The 15,644-nt window shown below is 41.8% G+C and overlaps 1 pseudogene; it reads left to right on the forward strand.

Moving 5' to 3' along the window:
• The first annotated feature begins 6,807 nt into the window (after nt 1-6,807).
• Nucleotides 6,808-7,231, forward strand: LOC142435608 (eukaryotic translation initiation factor 1 pseudogene; annotated as a pseudogene).
• The last annotated feature ends 8,413 nt before the right edge of the window (nt 7,232-15,644 follow it).

Raw genomic sequence — 15,644 nt, forward strand, 5'->3', positions numbered from 1 at the left:
TAATGGGTCGGGAAGAAAGCGAAAGGAAATAGAGGAAAGGAGTAGGAGGCAAAGTGCATACAGAGAAGCCTAAATACCGACATGTACATATGTAAATATATTTATGATTATGGGGGCAATAGATTTATATGCATATATTTATAGGTTCAGTAGTAGGGTAGCAGATGGACATTGGGCCTCCTCATCATAATCCCCCAATACAATAGCACCTCGCCCTGCTAAACAGTCATTGCAGGATACCCATCTTCCCGACATGATCACTGAAGACAGACGTGTGTGTAAGCAAATGTGGTGAAGAAAGCTGATGGTGCCTGGCTATCAAGAAAAGATATAGCGTCGGGGGTCTTAAAGGCTTGAAGGCAAGTAAGCGGCCATCTAGCTCAGAAGCAACAAAGCCCACAGAGAAGAAGCACACGGCCTAAGCGAACACAAGGTGTTGAATGGACCATGTAGCAGATACAAAGGAACAAAAGCAATCATTGTGTGATCACCTTCCTCACATAATCGCTGAAGACGAAAGTGTGCATAAGCAAGTGTGGTGAAGAAGGATGATGGTGCCCAGCTACTGAGAGATATAGCATCTGGGGACTTAAAGGCTTGAAAGCCAACAAGTGGCCATCTAGCCCAGAAGCAACCGAGCCCACACGGAAGCAGCACACCGACATATGTGACCGTGAAGGACAGAGGAGACCAGGTTTCCAACAACAAAGGTGGGGTGGTGGTGAGAATCACATCACCGTGAAAGAGGGGGAGTGTGTGATGGGGACCCAATGCCCATCTGTAGACAGCTGGACACCCCTTTCAGAGGGGTAGTATGGAGGAGATGGACCACTCAGGGTTCAGTGTAGCAACAATGAAACTCAAAACCTTCCTCTAGTTCCTGAACGCTTCCTCCCCTCCCAATCATCATGACCCCAATTCTACCTTGCCTTGAGGACCTGGTTATACCAGAGGATGTACAGTGGTGCAGTGGGGACCTGGAGGCACAGGGAATCTAGGACAGACGAACCCCTCAACACCAGCGGTGGGAGTGGTGACACCAGGAGGGAAGGGGGTGTAGAAAGGGAGAACCGATCTCGGAGATCTATGTGTAACCTCCTCTCTGGGAGATGGGCAATGGGGAGGCGGGTGAGGGGAGACGCCGGGGAGTGTAAGATAAGATATAATAATTATGTATAAACTATCAAGGGACCAGGGGTGGGATCGGGGAGGGAGGGGGATGGGGGGGGGAGAGAAACCGAGCTGATTCCAGGAACCCAAGTGGAAGGTGAATTATGAGAATGACAAGTGCAACGAATGTATAAGGGTGCTTTGCTCAATTGATGTATGTACAGACTGTGATAAGAGCCTTATGAGCCCCAATAAAAAGATTTTAAAAAACTGCTCTGTAGAATTTTGTATAGGCTTCTCAGCCTGTAAATATGTACAGGAGCAGGCTGTCTGCCTCATCTTTCTCTGGTGGAGCAGTTGGAGGGCTTGAAGCATCAACCTTGTGGTTAGCAGACTGACCCAGAACCCAGTGCGCCACCAAGGCTCCTGGGAAGTGGGGGTGGGACTGGGGGGGGGCGGTAAGTTTGGTGGTGGTTTACAACTCCCAACCAATCAGTGCCAACTTTTAGCTATCCTAAAGCTTAGAACTGCCCCTGTGAGTTCCTGAGACTACAATTCTTGAGGAGTGCTTTTGAACTGCTGTCCTTGAGATGAGCAAGCCAACCCATAACCCCTAGAGGGAGGATCTGGCCTCCCTGGCCCTTTAATTTGCTTGTTATTCTGGCATTCTGGCAGCTATGGAAACATTAGAATGTTTGTTGGAACTGATTTGCTTGGGAGTCACTCCTCCAAAGTGCATCCCTTTGGATTTGTGTGTGTGTGTGTGTTTTGGTGTTTTTTTTGGGGTGGGGGGCGTGGATTTCAGCCCTGAGGCACTCTTTGCGATTAGCTGGAGAACTCTTTATCTTCTTGGCTAGAACATCAGGTGACCCATGCTGGCTGAAAACAACAGGCAAGTCCCACTGCCTGCGTCAGTCCTGCTCCAGACAAGTGTGGAGCTGGTTTCCTTTCCTGGCTCCTCCTAGCTGCCACCTGTTAACCATTAAAACCAAGCTGCTGGCTCTCCCTTTGGGTGTGCCTCAGAACGCCTTCTTTGCTTGCTGTTCAGGGCAAGATGGAGTGTCATCGGGGAAATAAATGGCTAACTTGGCTATGGTGAACAGACGCCCCGCTTTTGGCAGGACAGGTCGGATTTTTAACAATTTGTCCTGCCTCCTGCAGCGTTTTAAAAGAATTCGGTATTTAGAACGAATGCACGACAAGCTAGGGACCAGTGGGAGAAAAAGGGAAGGGAATATACATAATACATAACGCCATTCAAACAGCTGGTGACTTGTTGCCCGTAGTTGTGGAAAATATTGTTATTGAAGTATATTCTTATTCCTATACAAACACTGTGCACGTTGAAATGCTTATTTTGTGAAACTGCGGAAGCCGAATATCTGAAAATACTTGGATACAGAAAAACGCGCTGGTTAGCCCTTTTGCCAGCTGCCGAAAGAATTGTGAAAATATATGATCCTTTGAAATCCTACTTTCTATCACAGGATAAATGTCCTAGAATTTTAGAAGAGAGTTCTGAAAAAGAATCTTCAAAAATTTGGCTAGAGTTTGTACACAATCAAGCAGCTCCTTTTTCAAAATGCTATAAAACGTATTGAAGGTGACAAAATTTCGGTAATTGAAGTAGCATATGAAGTTAATAATTTAAAATTTAAGTGTCAAGAGTGATTACAAAATAATTTTCTTCTGTTAACTATCCGTAATAGTAAAAGCCAGCTAGAAGAACAAGGTGCAATTAATCATGCAGATATCATGAATCACGTTAAAACTTCTATAGTAACTGCATAGATTATTTAGAAGAATGGGTGGTACATTACAATGATATTGAACATTTTCCTTGGATTACATTAAAACAAGAACTTAATTGGAATGGTGTGCAAAAATTATTCGATCATATTACTCAAAATTTCCCATATAGTAATATTTCTAAAAATGATCTATTTAATGAGGTATCATTATTTTTTAATATATTGATAAGGAAACAGTTAAATCTTGGGGATCAGCAATAATCACAATTGAGAACAAATAGTTAGAAATAGTTCATAATTTTGAAACAAACCATGTTTCATACAATAATGCACTAAAACTTGTGGAATATGTGCTGTCCTTACCAGGAACTAATGCTGCGACTGTACGCATGTTTTCTACAGTAAATAAAGTGTGGACATCAGAAAAATCAATGAAGTGTTAAGACGTTGAAAGCCATTTTATGTGTGAAATATAATTTAACAAATTCTTGTGAAAATTTTCATGACATTTTAAACGACAGCAATCTACTAAAAAATTCACTCAAATGAGAAATATGTCAAAGAATAAAATAATACTATACATAATTTTAATGTATTATATTTGTAAATTGTACTTATGCTGAAATTTTAAAAATTAAAATACTATTTTTACATTCTATGAAAATTTTTGTTGCTCCATATAGACCAAAATTTTAATCAAGAACACCACCCCCCATCAATGGTATCCCGCTTTGCCAATGTTATGGTAGTGCTCATGGCAGACCTTTTTTACTGGTTAAGCTAAACTGTTCCATTTCAAGATGAGTTTGAGGCATATTTTTGGTTTCAGGACTAAAGATTAGGCTTCTTTTATTATTGAAAGTATTTAGACTAAAAGTGGGAGGCCAATAACGTAGAATGCATAATTCTAATTTTAGACACAATGTGCAGGGTGCCTGCTCTTCCCCAGGGGTCAATCTGTTTTGTGTACTTTGTTCCTTGGTGTTCCTGACTTGACTTCCTAACTCTTCTAACTCTTCTTTCTCTTCTGCAGTAAGCTGGAGATGAAGGCCTTGATCCGCAAACTCCTGGGTGTTCTTTTCAGCTACTTTTCTTGCGCTCTGGGTTTGGTGCTGGCTTGCAGCAAATCATGGCGAGTGTGGGAATTCGAAAGCACAGTTGTTCCCATTATGTTTTTTGGGCTTTGGGAGGTTGTTTATGTTCATGATTTTAATGTCTCCGGAGTTGTGGTTGAAACAATATATGGACAACTCATGAATGACAGCTGGATCATCTCGGATGCAATGCTGTATGGGCAAGATCTGATCTTATTGGCTAATTTTATGAAATTAGTTGTTCTGAATTTTGGCACATTGGCCCTTTGGGTTAGCTGGATTAAAGCCCCCTACCCTGATTTTCTCCGAATGTGTTACAAAATCAGTGCCCACTTTGTTATACTCAGTTCTGTCTGTACCTTGATGGCAGTGATCTGGAATTATACTGAGGATTTTTATGGCAAAAACACCTTTGACTTCCCATCAAACTTCCCTGTTAAAATAGAAGAAATAAAACGGAAACAGCATTCCTATGTGTTCCCACTGGGGATCGTGACTGCCTCCCTCTCCATCTTGGGGGCCCTCAGCTTCTCTTATGAGCAGTACGTAATGCAAGTGCTGCCTCAGGTGAAGCCCAATAATGCAAAGCAAAAGGTCTAAATTGAGGGTATTATCTTTGGAAAATAAAGCATATTAATTTGATGTGTGTCTGAAGTGGATTTTCTCCTTTTTTACACCCTCTTGTAAACATATTCCTTTAAAAAGAAATCTCCAGTTTTCTGTATATATGTTTTACCATTAAGCAGATTCTACCACATAGTTCTCTGTAACAGAGTAGGACTGCCTATATGGTCTTCAAGACTAAATTTTTTGAATCCAACTAACTACTACATTAAAAGAGCTCCTACTTCTGAACATACTCTGTCAAAAATCAAAGACAGAAAGGAAAAATTTTGCTTGTATAGCATTGAGTTTATCTAGATGGTAGGGGAATGTTTGGGGGAATGATAATGACAATGGGTTGACAGCTTGAGGAACAGTGTCCCTGAATTCTATGCGTAGACATTGTGAAGAATTGTTGTGTGTTATATTTCCACTAAACACACAAATTGAGCACAGAGTATTATCAAATCTAAGCTATAAATAATATACACTAATCACAGCATGAGAATCTTAAGAGGAGCAATTATAAGCCCTAAGGAAATATATTTCATGAAGAAGTGAAAACAGATAATGGGTGGGTGTACAAGGAAACAAGGTACAAGAGACAAAAGACAGGTGTGGCCTGACTGTGGGTACCAATTTATATTGCTATGGCAACATGAATGTGGCTGTATCTATATACTCAGTGGGGTGAGTAGATAGTGGTGGTGGGTGGGAAAGTTTTTATTTGGGTATGTGTGCCAACTCTAAAGGAATGCCTGTTTTTACTTGGGGGAAATGTTATTCTCAGGCTATTGGGGCATATCCCAAAGAGGGCCTAGAAGAGGTCATGGGAGAGAACTCCAAATATATGAGACTATTTGAATAGAAAAAAAGTACAAAAAGCAGAAATAAAATAGAGTAAAAAAATGAAACTTCTGCATGGGGATTCCTTCTCTATGCTAGCATTATTTTGTTAATATATGTACTGCATAGGGGAGGTGGGACAAATGTCAGGGAGCACACTGTAAGTCAAAGGAGCAATGGAAAACAAACAAAAAAGATTGGGTACTGATTATGTATGCACCAAGGTGCCCATTCAGTGCTGTCTCTATGAGGGCAGAAAAGCAGCAGGTTTGGCTGGCTGAGTTGCCTCCACAGCTGAGAAAAATGGCTGGGGTAGTTATATAATTTTGTCAACTTTAAAATGTATTAAAGTATCCTGCTGGACTAGAGGGTGTACACTGGTACAGATAGGAACTGAAAACACAGGGAATCGAGGACAGATGAGCCCCTCAGGGCCAGTGGTGAGAGTGGCAGTACTGGGAGGGTGGAGGAAGGGTGATGTAGAAAGGGGAAACAGATTATAAAGATCTACATATAACCTCCTCTTTTGGGCACGGACAGTGGAGAAGTGGGTGAAGGGAGACATCAGATGGTGTAAGATATGATATAATAATAATTTATAAATTTATCAAGGGTTCATGGGGGAGAGTGGGGTGGGGAGGGAGGGGAAAAATGAGGAGCTGATATCAAGGGCTCAAGTAGAAAGCAAATGTTTTGAGAATGAAGAGGGAAACAAATGTACGAAAGTGCTTGACACATGGATGGATTGTGGATTGTGATAAGAGTTGTTTGAGCGCCCAGTTAAATGATTAAAAAAAAGTATAGGGTGAAATCCAACCTGCCAATCAGATCACAGTATCAGTATTATGATCTCTTCTTGGGGGGGTGGTCTACATGTGAGGAAAACCCTGGGAAATGGTCTTTTCCTGCCTGCTGCCACTGACCTTGAGAGCTGCTGGACCCCTACCATGTTTCCACTGATCTTGGATCCACATGACTTTTCAAACTCCAGCCTGTGATCTTTTCACATTCTGCATCATTACATGTCACTATGTAAGTCTGCAGAGGGACTTATGGACTAGCATTGAACTTAAGGACTTAGGTTTAACTTGCCTGGGACTGTTTTTTTTGAAGTATAATTACATCATTTTTAATTTTAAAAATAATTACTTCATAATGTATAGCTCTTATAAGTTTCAATGGATTTATTTCTAGTCAACCTGATTTAATACAATGGTTAGATATGGGAGGAAGGAGCTCCCAGAAGTAGCTTGTGCTGCTGGTTAGTAAAAAAGGAGAGTCTGTCAGCAGACTTTGTTGCTCTCCTCCTTTAAGAAAATTGGTCTAGGCCCCAGTCACTGAGCCGCCACCGAGGACTCAGCAGCCTCCCCGTGGAGCCCCCTCGCTTCCCGACGCTTCGTCCCCCCTGCCCGCCTTCTCCAGCCGCCGCCTTCCGCAGGCCGTTTCCACCGAGGAAAAGGAATCGAATCGTATGTCCGCTATCCATAACCTCCACTCTTTCGACCCCTTTGCTGATGCAAGTAAGGGTGATGACCTGCTGCCTGTGGGGACAGAGGGTTATATCCATATAAGAATTCAACAGCGCAACGGCAGGAAGACCCTGGCCACTGTCCAAGGGATCGCTGATGACTACGACAAAAAGAAGCTAGTGAAGGCCTTTAAGAAGACATTTGCCTGCAATGGTACTGTGATTGAGCATCCAGAATATGGAGAAGTGATTCAGCTCCAGGGTGACCAGCGCAAGAACACATGCCAGTTCCTTGTAGAGATTGGACTGGCTAAGGACGACCAGCTGAAGGTTCATGGGTTTTAAGTGCTTGTGGCTCACAGAAGCTTAAGTAAGCATTTCCTTGCAATGAGTTGAAAAATTCCCTCTGTCCCTTGTCACAAGTTTAAAACCTCACAGCTTGTATGGTATAACCATTTGGGGTCCACTTTTAACTTGGACTAGTGTAACTCCTTCATGCAATAAACTGAAAAGAGCCATAAAAAAAAATTGGTCTAACGACCTTTTAAGTTGAGTTTCTTGGTGCCAGGAAGTGTAGGCTATTCCTCCTACTGTAACCTCTGAGGGTAGCTGCTTGTCATCTGGCGGCCATATTTTGGAAGCATTTCTTGACAATCTTGTCGCCATTATTTCCTCTATTTTCGTCTGTAAAGACTTGTATTTTGGTTACTTATTGGGATGTTAACTCAAAGTCAGCAGTTACACACAGTTAAAGGAGAAAGACTAGGCTTTCTAGTCCCATAAAGAATTACAATCTCATAAATTTACAAAGCCAATTCTACCCTGACCTAGAGGATCACTAAAAATTGGCATTGCTTCAATGGCAGTGAGATTTGCTGTTGTTTTAACATTTACTGAATGCTTAATTAAGTCTTTGAACTTCATCAGCAAGTATTTCAAGTGCTTTGTGTCATCTGCATAGCATAGACTATTAATAAGATGTTTCATTAGGGGAAATACAACTCTTATCACAATCCATACATAAATCAATTGTGTAAAGCACATCTGTACATTAATTGCCCTCATCATTTTCAAAGCATTTGCTCTCCACTTAAGCCCTTGGCATCAGGTCCTCTTTTTTTTCCTCTACCTCTCTGCTCCCCCCTCCCTCATGAGTCCTTGATAGTTAATAAATTATTATTTTGTCATATCTTGCCCTGTCTGACGTCTCCCTTCACCCCCTTTCTGTTGTCTGTTGTACATGTAGATCCTTGATATCAGTTCCCTCTTTCCAAACCACTCTCCTTCTACCCTCCCAACCCACTCTCCCTCTACCCTCCCAACCCACTCTCCCTCTATTCTCCCAATATCGCCACTCACACCCCTGGTCCTGAAGGCATCATCTGCCCTGGATTCCCTGTGCCTCCAGCTCCTATCTGCACCAGTGTCCATCCTCTGGTCTAGTCAGACTTGCAAGGTATAAATCGGGTCATGATAGGGGCGGGGGTGGGGGGACAGGGGCAGAAGGAAGCATTTAGGAACTAGAGGAAAGCTGTATTCTTAATCGGTGCTACATCACATCCTGACTGACTCATCTCCTCCCCTAGACCCCTCTGCAAGGGGATCTCCAGTGGCCTACAAATGGGCTTTGGGTCTCCACTCTCCACTCCCGCTTCATTCACTATGGTAAGAATTTTTTGTTCTGATGATGCCTTATACCTGATCCCTTCGACACCTCATGATCACACAGGCTGGTGTGCTTCTTCCATGTGGGCTTTCTTGTTTCTGAGCTAGATGGCCACTTGTTTACCTTCAAGCCTTTAAGACCCCAGATGCTATACCATTTGATAGCCGGGCACCATCAACTTCCTTCTCTACATTTGCTTTTGAACCAGTTTGTCCTCAGCGATTGTATCATGGAAGTGTGCACCCAATGATATGATTTTTTATTCTTTGATGCCTGATAACTGATCCCTCAGAACCACGTGATCACACAGGCTGGTGTGTTCTTCCATGTGGGCTTTGTTGCTTCTGAGCTAGATGGCCACTTGTTTACCTTCAAGCCTTTAAGACACTAGACGCTACCTTTTGATAGTGGGGCACCATCACCTTTCTTCACCACATTTGTTTATGCACCCGCTTTGTCTTCAGCGGTTGTGTCAGGAAGGTGAGCATCATAGAATGCCAATTTAATAAAAGAAAGTATTCTTGCATTGAGGGAGTACTTGAGTGGAGGCCCAATGTCCTACCACCACCTTAATACTAAACCTATAAACTTAGACACATAGATCTATTTCCCCATCATATATATTTGCATATGTGCACGTCTTTGTCTAGACCTCTACAAATGCCTTTTACCTCCCAGCTCTTTCCTCTATTTCATTTGACTTTCCTCCTGTCCCACTATCATTCACCGTCCCCACCTGGGTTTCAGCAATACCTCTTCATTTCATTACCCTTGATCATGCCCTACCAGGCTTCCCACACCCACCTCACAACCAATTTGGATCACTTGTTGTTCCCTTGTCTCTGGGTTTGTTAACACCCCTTCCTTACCTCCCACCTCCCCTTATCCCATTCCCCCCTGGAACTATTGGTCCCTTTGTTTTTCCTCCAGATTTTTCATCGAGCCTATCTTATTTAGACAGACCTGCAAAGATAATAATATGCACAAAAACAAGACAGAGCAAAACCAAGTAACAGTATACAACAAAACAACAAGAAATCACTGACAAAGAACAAAACAAAACACAACAAGAAAGAAAAGCTTGCAGTTAGTCCAAGGATTGTTTGTTGGCCTTTAGGAGTGTTTTCCAGTCTAGTCTTTTGGGGCACCACACCTGGCCCCAAAGTCCACCTTCACCATTGCCTGGTGACCTTGCCACTCCATTCCCTTGCTGTTCTGCTACACTATGCCAGTGTTTTGCCTTGGTGTGTTGGGATCATGTCGGACGCAATTCCCACACTGTGTCTCCGGTGCTGTCCCTGCAGGGTCAGTGAGGGATGTCATGTGTCATAGTGGGGCTGGCCATGTGGTCCTATCTGTGGACTGGCTGCTCTAATTGGGGTCATTGTCCTCAAGGCCTTGTGGGCCAGGATGTGCTCGACCCTCTCCTACTCCCCCTTTATCTGCTCCCATGTGCACTGATCAGATATGTCCCTCTCCTGGAGCTGCAGAGTCAATGCAGTCCTTTGAAATAATTTCTTTTGGGGGGGGGCGGGAAGGCATCTACTTAGGATTTGGTACTGGGGCCAGCGTCCCAGACCTCACCACTGGTTCCCTACTCTATGCCGAAATGTTGCATTCACACCTTGGGGCACTGGGTCAAAATCTGGTCCCTCTTTCCCTGTGGAGATATAAACAATACCCTCCACTTGGGTGGGTTAGGGCTCCATGTCCCCGCTACCCATTTCTTCCTTATTTTCAACCTTTTTTTTCCCTTTCCCCACCATCTCCCCAATTGTCTACCATGTGTATTCCTATATTTGATCTTGTCCCCACCATACTACATGGTCCTCACCCAAGAATGTTTGTATACAATAGCTTTTTCCCTATGCCCCTTTTGCATTTTTTTTTAATGCTTACCTCAGCGGGTTCATGATATACTTGCCCTTTTTTGCCTGATTTACTTTGCTTAGCATAATTTCCTCCAGTTCTTCCCATGCCTCTATGTGCTTCATACATTCATCACTGACTTTTAGGGATGTGCAGTACTCCGTTGTATGTATATAGCATAGTTGTTTAATCCAATCATCACTAGATGGAAATTTGCTTCCAATTCCTTCCAATTGTGACCTGTGTCACAATGAATGTTTGTTTCTTGCCTCTTCAAGGTATATGCCCAATAGGGGGATTGCTGGGTTGTATGGTAACTCGATTGCCATCTGTTTTAGATATTGCAAGATCAATTTCCATATTGGTCATTCATACTTACAAGTCCACCAGCAGTGGATGAGAGTTCCTGTATCTCCACAGCCCCTCCAACACTTGTTGCTTTCTGATTTTTTGAATTGGGCTACTTTGAGGGTGTTAGGTGGTACCTCATTTTGTTTTAATTTGCATTTCTCTTATGGTGAAAGATCAGGAACATTTTCTCATATGTGTGTTGGCCATAAGGATTTATGCCCCTGTGAAACTTCTGCTCAAGTCCTTTGCCCACCTCTCAAGTGGGAAATTAGTTTTTTTTCTTTTTGGAAGCTAGCAGACTATTGTAGATTTTAGAATTAAGGCCTTTGTCTGATGTTCTTTGCTAAAGATGTTTACCCAGTCTGTGGACTCTCGGTGAATTATTTCTATGTAAACAGGTTGTTTTATGTTCAGTATATCCCATTTGGCAATTTGTGCCTCCTCTGTGTGTCCTTCCATATTTCTGATAGCCTATGTATTCCCTGTGCTGAAGTTCTCAAGGTGGTCCCAATACCCCCATTGATGGCCCTAATAGTTTGGAGTTTATTCTTGTACATGGAGTGAGATAAGGTTCTTGTTTCATTTTTCTGCAGGTAAATATCCATTTTTCCCCCAGCACCAATTGCTAAAGAGGGCATCTGCTTCCCATTGGATATTTTTTGGGCCCTTATCAAAGATCAGTTGTCTCTATGTTGGTGATTTTATTCTGGGTTTTCAGTTCTTTTCCATTGGTCAGAGTATAAGTCATTGTAATACCATGTGGTTTTGACAACTGTGGCTAAAGTGCCAAAGTCAGGTAAATCAAACCCTCCCACTGTGTCTTTCTTGAGTTCTCTGCTAATTCTGGGCTTTTTCCCTCTCCAAATGAAATTGGTAATCAGTTTTTCCATTTCTTTGAAGAAAAATGAGTGTAATTGCATCAGGATTGCATAAAACTTATGCAGTGCCTTTGGCAGAACTGACATCTTTACTATATTGAATCTTCCAATCCACGAGCATGGGGTATTCTTCCATTTGTTGAGGTTGCTCTTGGTTTCTTGTAATAGTGTTCTGTAGTTTTCCCTGTATAGATCTTTTGTTTTTTTTAGTCAGGTATATCCCTAGATATTTCAGTTTGTGTTTGGCTATTGTGAAGAGTACCAACTTTTTCATCTCCTCTTCTGTGGTCTTATCTGATGTGTATAACAGTCCGATGGACTTCTGTAGGGAACTGCGTGTCTCCCTACCCTGGATTTAAGCCATGAATTTACTCTCGGTTTCCTGCCATACAAACTGCCCTAAGGTTTTACTGCCCTTTGTTCCTTTCCCACCAGAGGGTAGCTGCCTTGACCCTTGCTAGGATTGGTGCTCTTTCACTAGCAGCTGCTATGCTCATTGGTCAATACATGACTGATGGCATCTCCCCCAGGCTCACCAGGAATGCTTCATTAGCATACTTACCTGTTTGATCAGTTGCCCGCCATTCCTTCCTTGTTTGGAGATGCACGACTATTGGCTACCTCAGCTGTACCTTATTTTACATGTGACGTAATGGTGCCAGCCCCTCGCTGGCTATTTAACCTCTGCTCTCAACTCAATAAAAGAAGCTTGATCAGATTCCTGTCTTGCCTCCATGTCTCCGTGCCCTTGCCCATCTTCATTCCCAGTCCCTCTTTCAGGTCCACATTGTTGATGTCCCGCTGGCCGGGACAGACTTCTGTTTGTTGATCTTGTATCGTGTCGCTCAGCCAAACTCCTCTGTTGCTTCCAGTACTCCCCTTGTGGAACTTTTGGGATTTCCCATATATAAAATCATATCATCTGAAAATAACAATAGTTTCACCTCTTCCTTGCCCAGACGAATACTTTTGATGTCACTTCTTTGCCATATGCAGTTAGCTAAAACCTCCAGCACGATATTGTGGGGACAAGTGGCATCCTTGTCTGGTTCCCTTTTTCAGTGGGATTGTGTTAGTCTTTTCTCCATTGACTACGACTTTGGCTGTTGGTTTTTCATATATAGCTTGTATTGTCTTGAGGAACTTTCCTTCCATTACTATCTTCGCAAGTGTCTTAAACAGGAATTGGTGTTGGATGTTGTCGAATGCTTTTTATGCATCTATCGATATTATCATGTTCTTATAGTTTTTCATGTCAATGTGTCCAATAATACTAATGGTCTTTCTTATGTTGAATCATCCCTGCATTCCTGGTATGAATCCCACTTTGTTTTGTTGAATTATTTGTTTTATATATTTTGAATTCTCTTGCCTAGTATTTTATTAAGGATTTTTGCATCAATGTTCATTAGGGATATTGGTCTATAGCTCTCAATTCTTGTAGGATGTTTGCCCGGTTTGGGTATCAGAGTTATACTAGCTTCATAGAAGGAGTTCGGAAGTTTGCCATCTTTTTCTATGTTCTGAAAGAGTTTGTGTAGGGTTGATGTTAGTTCTTACCTAAATGCTTGGTAGAATTCTCCAGTGAAGCCATCTAGTGCAGGGGATTTTATTTTTGGTAATCCCTTGATAACCTTTTCTACTTCTATTGCTATGGGTCTGTTGAGATTCTTGACGTCCACCAAGGATAGTCTAGAGAGGAATTGTTTTTCCAAGAATTTGTCCATGTCTTCCAAATTGTTGAATTCACTGCAGTACAATCCTTCATAGTACTGTGTAACTTTCCTTTGGATTTCATTAAGGTCTGTTGTAAATCCCCTTTTTCATCCCTTATTTTTGCTGTTGAAATTTGTTCCCTCCTTTCTTTGGTTCAGTTTGCCAGTGGTCTGTCGGTTCTGTTTATCCTTTGAAAGAATCAACTTTTAGTAGTATTAATTTTTCCTATAGTTTTATTTTCCCTCTCCTCAATCTCAGCCCTGATTTTAATACCATATTTTTTCTTGCTATTAGTAGGATTGTCCTGCTGACTCTGCTCTAGTTGTTGTAAAATTTGTGCCAGCATATCAATCATGAATCTCTCTTCCTTTCTCAGGTGTGCATGTATTGCTATGAAACTTCCTCTGATGACTGCCTTTGCTGTGTCCCATAAGTTTTGGTATGCCGTGTGCGCATTCTCGTTGGTTTCTAGAAATTTCCTAATTTCATCTCTGATCTGTGCCAGTATGCACTCCTTTTGCAGTAGAGAGTTATTCATCCTGTAGTTGTTTGCTCTTGTTTTCTTTGTCTTCCTTTTGTCAATTTCCAGCTTTATGGCACAGTGGTCAGAGAGAGAGGTCTGTATGATATCAGTGTGCTTAAATTTATGTACATTTACCTTATGCCCCAGCATGTGGTCTATTTTCGAATATGTGCCAAGTGTAATTGAAAAGAATGTGAATTTTTTGGTATTTGGATGACAAGCTCTGTAAATATCTAACAGGACAAATTGTCTAATTGTGGTGTTTAGCTCTCTAACCTCCTTGTTGAGTTTCTTTCCCTGTGATCTATCTTTCTCAGAGAGTGGCATGTTGAAGTGACCAACTAAAAGTGTGGAGTCTGTGATTTCTTTTTTAATCTTTTGGAGTGTTTGATTGATGTATTCAGCGGGTCTCTCATTCGGGGAATATATGTTTACAATGCTTAGTGGTTTGTTGTCTATGATTCCCTTGACCATTATATAGTGTCCATCCTTATCTCTTTTTACGGTTTGCACTTTGAGGTCAATTTTATCCAAGATTAGGATTGCAACCTCTGCTTTTTCTTGTATTCCTGTTTGCTTGGTAGGACCTTCTCCAGCCTTTGATTCTCAGCCTATTTTTGTCTGTAGCCTTGAGATGTCGGCAGCAGATTGATGGGTTGTGTTTTCTAAGCCAGTTTGCTAGTCTCAGTCTTTCATGCCTGAGTTCAGGCCATTTATATTCAGGGTTATTAGCTCCAGCTGCAGACTCTGTGATGTCATCTTATACCTTTTGTGTTGTGAATTTTCCTACTTTTCTTTTACATTAGTGTGTTGTGCATGTGTGTGTGTATATATATCATTCTTGACTACTTTCCATCCTTAAGCAAATGCTATCTTGGGGTTTGTTTTCTCTTTGTTGCCTTCTGTGTGAGTTTGTTCTATGTGGAGGTCTCTTATCTATGCTTGGTGAGTGTTGTTCTTCTGCCCATGCTGGCAAGGATCTTTTGTAGGGCTGGGTTTATTCTAATGCATTCTTTGAGTTTTCCTTGTCTGGGAAGACTCTTACATCTCCATCTATCTTGACTGATAATTTGGCTGGGTAGAGTATTCTTGGTTTTGCATTTTTTTACTTCAGATTTTGGAATAAGTTACTCCTCTCTCTCCTCATCTTCATAGTTTCTGCTGATAGGTCTGAGCATATTCTTATTTGGGAAACTTTATGTGTAATTGCTTGGTTTTCCCCAGCTGCATTCATGATTTTCTCATTTTCCTCAAAGTTGAATAGTTTAACTATTAAGTGCCTTGGTGACTTCTTCTTGGGATTCAATCTAATTGGTGTTTTTTCAGCCTCCTGAATGGTTGCCTGGTTTTCATTCATTAAGCTGGGAAAGTTTTCCTCCAAGAATTCTCTCACTATTGTTGCAGATGACTTCTTTGTGTGTCTTCCTCCAGTAAGCCAATAATTCTAATGTTCCACTTCATAGCATCAGACATAGCTCCTAGGTTTTCTTAAGCTTCTTTCATGATCTTATATTTTTGTTCTCATTTGTTAAAGTGTGATTGGCTGTCCTCCAAGTCATTGATGTGGTTCTCTGATTCCTCCAGTCGATACTCAAGGTCCATGTTTCTGCTACTGGCTTTTGTTATCTCCTCCCTAAGCTCCGGCATTTCCTTTTGTTGTATGGACTTTATCTCCTATATCATCTCATCCTTTTTCTGTATTGTTTCCCTCATTGTTTCCTGTATGACTCCAAGCAGCATTCTGAAATTTTCTTTCTGTGTAAGCCCAA

The sequence above is a fragment of the Tenrec ecaudatus genome, chromosome Y, assembly GCF_050624435.1.
Source record: "Tenrec ecaudatus isolate mTenEca1 chromosome Y, mTenEca1.hap1, whole genome shotgun sequence".
In the NCBI taxonomy this organism is placed as follows: Eukaryota; Metazoa; Chordata; class Mammalia; order Afrosoricida; family Tenrecidae; genus Tenrec; species Tenrec ecaudatus.